Genomic DNA, 8263 nt, shown 5'->3' with positions numbered 1-8263 from the left:
TATATACACCTTGCTATATACTCCTACTTGCTCTCCCTCTAATGGGTCAGCATAATCCTTCTCTCCACTCTCTATTTTCATGTCCATTCGGCCAGCCACTGACCGACCCCCTCTGCCCTCTCATCTCCCCTCCAGACAGGAGCTGCCCACATATTCTCATGTGTCTACTTAATCCAAGAAGCTCAGTCTTCACCAGTATCATTTTCTATCCCATTGTCCAGTCCAGTCCCTGTCTGAAGAGTTGGCCTTGGGAATGGTTCCTGTCTTGGGCTAACAGAAGGTCTGGGGACCATGACCTCCGGGGTCCTTCTAGTCTCAGTCAGACCATTAAGCCTGGTCTTTTTACGAGAATTTGGGGTCTGCATCCCACTGCTCTCCTGATCCCTCAGGAGTTCTCTGTTGTGTTCCCTGCCAGGGCAGTCATCGGTTGTAGCTGGGCACCATCTAGTTCCTCGGGTCTCAGGCTGATGTAGTCTCTGGTTTGTGTGGCCCTTTCTGTCTCTTGGGCTCATAATTACCTTGTGTCCTTGGTTTTCTTCATTCTCCTTTGCTCCAGGTGGGTTGAGACCAAATGATGCATCTTAGATGGCTGCTTGCTAGCCCCAGATGCCACTCTTCAAAGTGGGATGCAGAATGTTTTCTTAATAGATTTTATTATGCCAATTGACCTAGATGTCCCCTGAAACCATGGTCCCCAAACCCCCGCCACTGCTACGTGGGCCTTCAAAGCGTTCAGTTTATTCAGGAAACTGCTTTTGGTTTCGTCCAGTTGTGCTGACCTCTCCTTTATTGTGTGTTGTCTTTCCCTTCACCTAAAATAGTTCTTATCTACTATCTAATTAGTGAATACCCCTCTCCCACTCTCCCTCCCTCCCCCGTCTCGTAACCATCAAAGAACATTTTCTTCTCTGTTTAAACTATTTCTTTAGTTCTTATAATAGAGCTCTTATACAATATTTGTCTTTTTGCAACTGACTAATTTCTCTCAGCATAATACCTTCCAGTTTCATCTGTGTTACGAGATGTTTCACGGATTCATTGTTGTTCTTAATCGTTGCATAGTATTCCATTGTGTGAATATACCATAATTTATTTATCCATTCATCTGTTGATGGGCACCTTGGTTGCTTCCAAGTGATTCTTATATGAATTTGAGTATTAGAACTACTGTGTAAGGAATGGCAAGTTGGAGAGATGGTCATGAGCCTTTTAATTTGGAGTGGTCTGTAAAATCAGTGATTAGAGCTAACAATTCCAGATACCATATAGTTACTTGATTTGAGAAGACATCCAAAACTGGGTTAGTTGCCTCCTATATGCTCCCATCCACCCCGTGCTTCTTCTGTCATAATCCTTATTTTGCTGTATTGTAATTGACTGTTTTTGTTTTTGCCCTGTACAATCCAGAGGGTTCTTAGTTGTGACCAACAGAAATGGATTGGTTAATTCAAGCCAAAAATGAATGTTTTCAAAGCATATTGAATAGTTTACATAGTCACCAGTTGGGCTGGAGAACCAGGCTCAGGGGTACATAGCCAACATCAGCTGCCACTGTTACTCCAGCACCACTGCTACCACCATCAGTGTGTTATAGGTCACGTTCTCTGAGAAGCAGATACCAAGATGCATTTAGACATGCAAGCGATTTATTGAGGGAAATTAATTTTCTGTGAGAGGAAATAGGAAAGGAACCAGAGGAGGCTGGGAGGGCTGTCAGACTTCAATGTTTGTCTGACTTCTGTGGATGAGAGAGCTAAAGAAGAAGGTTGAGTAGGGAGAATCTTAGACTAAATTACAATTCTAATAAAAATTCTGCCAGGCCAGTGGGGAGTCCTGGAACCAAAGTCACCCGTCATAATAGTCCTCTCTTGCCGAGGAATGGACCTGACTTAGTATACTTGCTGTGTTCAGTCATTGGCCAGGAACACTGTGGACTTAGAACAAAGCAGCAAACATTGGGGTAGATTCAGAGCACAGCAGCTGGGGCAAAGGTCAATTACACTCCCCATGTCTGGATAACTGAGAGAACATTCTCCTGCCTATCTCAATTGGGGAAGATTTTCTACTTCTTTGGGTTACCTGCTCCCAATTCGAGGTCCTGATGGGTTGTTGGATTGAGTGAGCCCGTCTTAGTTATCTAGTGCTGTATAACAGAAATACCACAAGTGGATGGCTTTAACAAACAGAAATTTATTTTCTCACAGTTTAGGGGACTAGAAGTCTAAATTCACATGCCTGCTCTAGAGGAAGGCCTTCTCTCTGTTGGCACTGGAGGAAAGTCCTCGTCTCTTTAGCTTCTGCTCCTGGGCGATCTTTATGTGACTTGGCATCTCTCTTCCCCCATCTCTGCTTCTCTTGCTTGCTTGTTTAATCTCTTTTATATCTTAAAAGAGATTGACTCAGTATATACCCTATACTAATCCTGTCTCATTAACATAACAAAGACAATCCATTCCCAAATGGGATTATAACCAAAGGCATAACCCAACCTCCAGTGCCGTCGAGTCGATTCCAACTCATAGCGTGCTCCTCAGAAACCAAAGGCATAAGGGGTTAGGATTTACAACACATGTTTTTTGGGGACACAAATTCAATCCATAACAGAGCCTAAGTCATAGATGCCTGTGTCCTTACTGCAAGGGGGACCCACCTCCTACTAAGATTCTTAAGCCTTTCCCCCAAAATGGAAGGAGTTCAGATGCTGGACAGTAACACCCCAGAAAAGGACAAATATCCACTACATAGTATGAACTCCTTGAGTGCAGACATCTTTGTCTTGCTCATTGCTATTACGAATATTTACAAATAGGTTCTTATTGAAATCATCCAGTGAATGTGGCCAGTTGGTGTTGAAATGATCTTATACACACAGACATAAAATCAATTTAGCCTTCAGGGAAATACAAATCAAAACCACAATGAGATCCCACTTCCTACTCCCTGAAAACCAGTTGATATGGAGTTGACTCTGACTCATGGTGACCCATGTGTATCAAGAGTAGAACCATGCTCCACAGGGTTTTCAATGGCTGATTTTTCAAAAGTAGTTCACCAAGCCTTTCTTCTAAGGCACCTCTGGGTAGACTCAAACCTCCAGCATTTCAATTAGCAGCCAAGTGTGTTAACTGTTTTCACCACCCAGTTATCATATGACCTACCAATTCCACTCCTATGTATATGCCCAAGAGAATTGAAAACATTCATGCAAAAATTTGTACATCGGTGTACAGCATTATTCATAATAACCAAAAAGTGGAAACAACTCAGGTGTCTATTAGCTGATGAATGGTGCAGTGTGTTGGATCATTTTTGTGTGGGCTTTCTTGCCATGGTCTTGTAACTCCCGCCAAATTATTGGGTGGGACTGTGCAAATAAGGCAATTGTGGCCTACCAAGGGGATCGGTCAGTTTTGCCATCCCACTAAGCTTAAAAGAGAGCCAAATCCAGAGCAGAGAGAGGACCTCACCACCACCAAGGAGAAAGGCCAAGAGTGGAATGCGTCCTTTGGACCAAGGATCCCTGCACTTAGAAGCTCCTGGAACCCAGAGGGAGAGAGAGAGAGCATTAACACCGAAGACGACGAGAAGCAGTGGCAGAAAAACGCCGGCAGGAGGCTGGCAAGAGATGGTGCAGTGGGCTTCCTAGCCCACGGATCGAGAAAGCTGAGTGCCTTCGGGCAGGAGGCTTGCTGGAGCTAGGCTTGCCGACCCACAGATCTAGAGCCGAGTGCCTTTTGGCTGAGGCTTACTGGTGGAGTGGGATGCCTTGGTGCACTTATCGGCAGAGCTAGAAGAGCTTTGTAACACTTGCCCAGGCAACGCAGAGGCCGAGGGGCCAGAGAGAGACATGCCTGTGGGGACGGCTGAGAAGAGGCTGTCCTGATGGAACAGCTGTACCCTGAATGTTCCTGTACCTAAATTGTAACTGTTACTTCCCTAATAAACCCCATAATTGTGAGTATGGTTGGTGAGTTCTGTGTGACCATTGCAATGAATTATTGAACCCAGCAGAGAAGTAGAGAGTGCTGCTGCCAGAGGGATGGTTGGTGTCAGAACTGGTAAAGATGGCAGAGAAAGGAAGCATGTTGGACCTCTGCCTCTTAGGAATCAGCCTTGTACTGTTAATCTTGATTCTCCTTCCCCTTGGTGAAGTTAGAGGAGGTCACACGCCACCGCCCCCATGCCATTTTTACAAATGGATAAACAAAATGTGGCATATCTATGCAATGGAATTTTATTCAGTCATAAAAAGGAATGAAGTACTGATACAAACTATAACATGGATTCCCCTTGAAAACATGCTCAGTGAAAGAAGCCAGACACAAAAGGTCACACTGTCTATGACTCCACTTATATGAAATGCCCAGAATAGACAAATCCATGGAGACATAAAGCAGAGTGGTGGTTGCCTAGGGCTGGGGGCAGGAGATTGAGGGGGAAGAAACAAACCAAAACCAAACCCTCCGCCATCGAGTCGATTCCGACTCATAGCAACCCTACATACAGAGTAGAACTGTCCCATAGGGTTTCCAAGGAGTGCCTGGGGGATTCGAACTGCTGACCCTTTGGTTAGCAGCCATAGCGCTTAACCACTACACCACCAGGGTTTCCAAATGAGGGGGAGTGACTACTAATTGGTATGGGGTTTCTTTTTGGGGTGATGACAATGCTCTGGAACTAGATAGTAGTGATGGCTGGGTAACTTTTTGAATGTACTAAAAACTACCAAACTGTATTTTAAATGGATGAATTGTATGGTATGTGAATTATAGCTCGATAAAGCTGTTAATTTAAAAAAATAAATAATATCCATGCCATCCTCCTTCCCTGTCCCTCCCCTTTACCAGGCAATGTAAGTTTGCCTAGCAACAGCCATCATCCCCAAATGCTATGCTGCATTTTTGTGATAGCACTTCTTTCCCTTCAAGGCTAATTTAGATGTTTATCAGATTTCTTGAAGAAAACTGCTGGGGTGAGGGCTGGAGGGAACTCACTTGTTATATTTTGACTCCAGGCCAGATCCCACCTATTGTTGATACTGAGGGAGTGGCTCAAACCAGAACAGCAAAGTCTTTGTCCTTAGGGAGTTTACAGTGAAAAGAGAAAGCCCAGAGGACATGTGACTGATTTTGCCTTGGATATCTTTGAAGGATTCTAACAGCCCAAGAGGTTGGTAGGTGGTACAAACATTTTGGGCTTGACTGCTAACCTAAAGGTTGGCAGTTCATACCCACCCCACGGTACCATGGAAGAAAAGGCTTGGTGATCTGCTTCTGTTAGGCTTTCAGCCAAGAAAACCCTGTGGAGCAGTTCTACACTGTCACATGGGGTCACCATGAGTTGGAACTGACTTAATGGCAACTAACAATAACAGCCCAAACTGAGCATTCTATAGAAGAAGGAAGCCATCCTTCCATCCTAGCTCTGATTCTCTGAGCCTTGCCCATTACCTCCCACCAACCAGTGTTCTTTGACTGGACTATCAGCCACTTGGTACACATCTTCTCTTTCCTTCTGCTCTTCTTCCCTTGTGGATGTCAGCCTTTTACAAATCAGCTCCTGGGAGGCTGATGAGTAGTTTTCCTCAGGCGGCAGTGATTTCGAAAGCTCAAACCTATCCTTGGTTCAGAGGGCCTCTGAATGCTGATAAAGATGTGGAGAGCTTTTACACCAAATGGCTTTTAGACCTGTTCTTTGTTCCTGCTGTGTTAGGGGTTGGAGGTAGGGTAGGTGAGGAGTCAGATTTTGGGTCTCCCTTTCCCGTAGAACTCTTGTGCTCCCAGAAAGGTAAACTGACCCTTGAATAACACTACCTAGCATTCAGAGGGCAGCCTAGGGGCGTCACTTCAGATGACCAGTCCTTGAGGGATCAGTGCTTTTAATGGGCAAGGGGTTCCCAGGGCCTCAGCAGTCTCATGACTGCCAACATTTCCAGCATCTCTAGTCCTAAGAAGAGGAAAGAGCTGAAGCCTAGAGATTACCTGAGAGAGGAAAGAGTGCTGGATAGAACCAGGGCAAATTCTCAGTAAGCTTCTCCCAGCAGGGCAAAGGAACAGGGGAATAAGAGACCAGAGGATTTAATGACCCAAAGCGCCAGAGAGTCCCAGGTTGAAAACAGAGAATCTGGTGGTTAAGGAGGATCAGATGGCAGGAAATTTATAGCTCCATACCAGCCATGGGGGATCCAAAAAAAATATAACAGCAGGGGCTCTGCCCTCAAGGAGCTTATGATAATTTAATTGGGGAATAAAAGTTAATACACTTGAAACAATTTATAATTTGGAGCTAAATTGTTATATCATCAAACAACAACAAAATGCTGTAGGAACTCTCAGAAGGGACAGGTCATGTGGACTGGCATCCTCTGTTAGCTGAATGAGAATACATGTCCCAAAGGACTTTATGCCTCAGCTACACTAGCTATAGTTTTTAGAGGTGACTGTGTCTGAGTCTCGCATGGTTTCCTGGAGGAGGTATGGGGGAGGAAGCTTCATCTGCATCACCATTAACGAACTGAAAACCCAACTCACTGCCGTCAAGTCGAGAGTGGATTACCGACTCATAGCGATCCTATAGGACAGAATAGAACTGCCCCATAGAGCTTCCAAGGAGCGCCTGGTGAATTCAAACTGCCGACCCTTTGGTTAGCAGCCGTAGCTCTTAACAACTACGCCGCCAGGGTTTCCTCGCCATTAAGAGTAAACATTAATTGATCATCCCTCCTTCACAGAGAGGGCAAACACAGAAGAGTTGAAGGACCCGTATAAGAGAGCATGTGACAGTAGCACAAAGACAGAGAAAAGTGTGGGTTGGGAGGAGAGAGAAGGCTTCTTGGAAGAGGTAGTACTTGAGCTGCCCCTTGGTGGAAGGTTAAAAAAAAAAAAACAGTTGCCATCAAGTCTACTCCAACTCATGGCGACCTCGTGTATGTGAGAGAAGAATTGTGCTCTATAGGGTTTTCATTGGCTGATTTTTTGGAAGCAGAGCGTCAGGCCTTTCTTCCAAGGTGCTACTGGGTAGACTCAAACCTCCAACCTTTTCACCACCCGGGGACTCCAAAGGAAGGTTAGGGTTTGAATTATTTGGGAAAAGGGTGGAAGGGGCTGTAAATGGCATTGACAAGACGTAGTGGTGGGAATGAGCAAGGCAAAGATGATAAGTGAGAAAACCTGGACTGGAAACAAAGGGTGTGTGGTAGGGTAGCTGGGTGATAAAGGAGAGATAAGTAGTGTGGTGGTGGATTAGAGGGGGCCTTGGATGGCAGACAGAAGGAGTTGTTTTAGAACAAAAAAGGAAGGCATTGTAGATTTGTGTATTGGGGGAATAAGGAGGGCATGGGGAAGCAGGAGGAAAAACTTGAAAAAAGAAAAGAAAATGCTGGGATTCTACATTCTTCCTAGTTTCACACTCCCATGTTAGGATGTCCAACCATCCCGGTTTGCTCGGGACATGTGGGAATAAATTGGTCAGCCTACCTAAGATCCACCTTGAGAACATGTTCCTAAAGCAGTCCCAAGAGGTTCTGCACCATATACTGGCGTTAGAGAGCCTGGTCCCAGTTTGAAGGCTCAAATCAATCAACACTTTGTGAAGTGTTCTCATCTCAATAGTCTTGACTTCCCTCTTGAAACTGAACAGAAGGACCAGCCTTCTAGTCCAGCTGCTAACACAGGTCTAGACCAATATGGGGAATCAGCTTCAGAAGGCAACAACCTTTAGAAATTGACTCTGTCCTGGAATCAGCCTTGGGGAAAGAAGGCAGCAGGTGCAGGAACCTTAACAAACAACACAGCAACAAGACAAGGCTTTCTTCAGGCCAACCCTCCTCCCCCAGCACTCATTTTGGTGGCTGCTACTTGGCCACTCCTCACATAGATTTCTTTTTACTGACTTCCTGCAGCGAAAGGCAACTGGCACAGGCTCTGCTACGTTTATACTATTACCAGGAGGCAGATGTTTTCTCTTTTTCTCTGGGGCTTAGAATTATGCAAATAAAGGCAGGAAAACAAAAGCTCAGTGAGCTGGGGGAGGGTTCCTCTTCAGAACCCAGGCAATTTTCAGATCTCTTTAAGACACCCCTTTCAGTTTTTACTAACAGCTCACTTGGCTTCTGGCCAGTCTATTTAGAATTTGGCACCTCTTTAGAACCTTTTTTTTTTTCTTCAGAACATGCCAGCCAGAAACCTGAAAGTTCATTCAAAAGCCCTTATCCTGGCCTTACTTTGCAATTGGAGAATTCAAGGCATATAATATGAGCCTTATT

The sequence above is a fragment of the Loxodonta africana genome, chromosome X (assembly GCF_030014295.1).
Source record: "Loxodonta africana isolate mLoxAfr1 chromosome X, mLoxAfr1.hap2, whole genome shotgun sequence".
Taxonomy (NCBI): domain Eukaryota; kingdom Metazoa; phylum Chordata; class Mammalia; order Proboscidea; family Elephantidae; genus Loxodonta; species Loxodonta africana.
The sequence above is the reverse complement of the archived record's forward strand: the minus strand, read 5'-3'. Positions refer to the sequence as shown.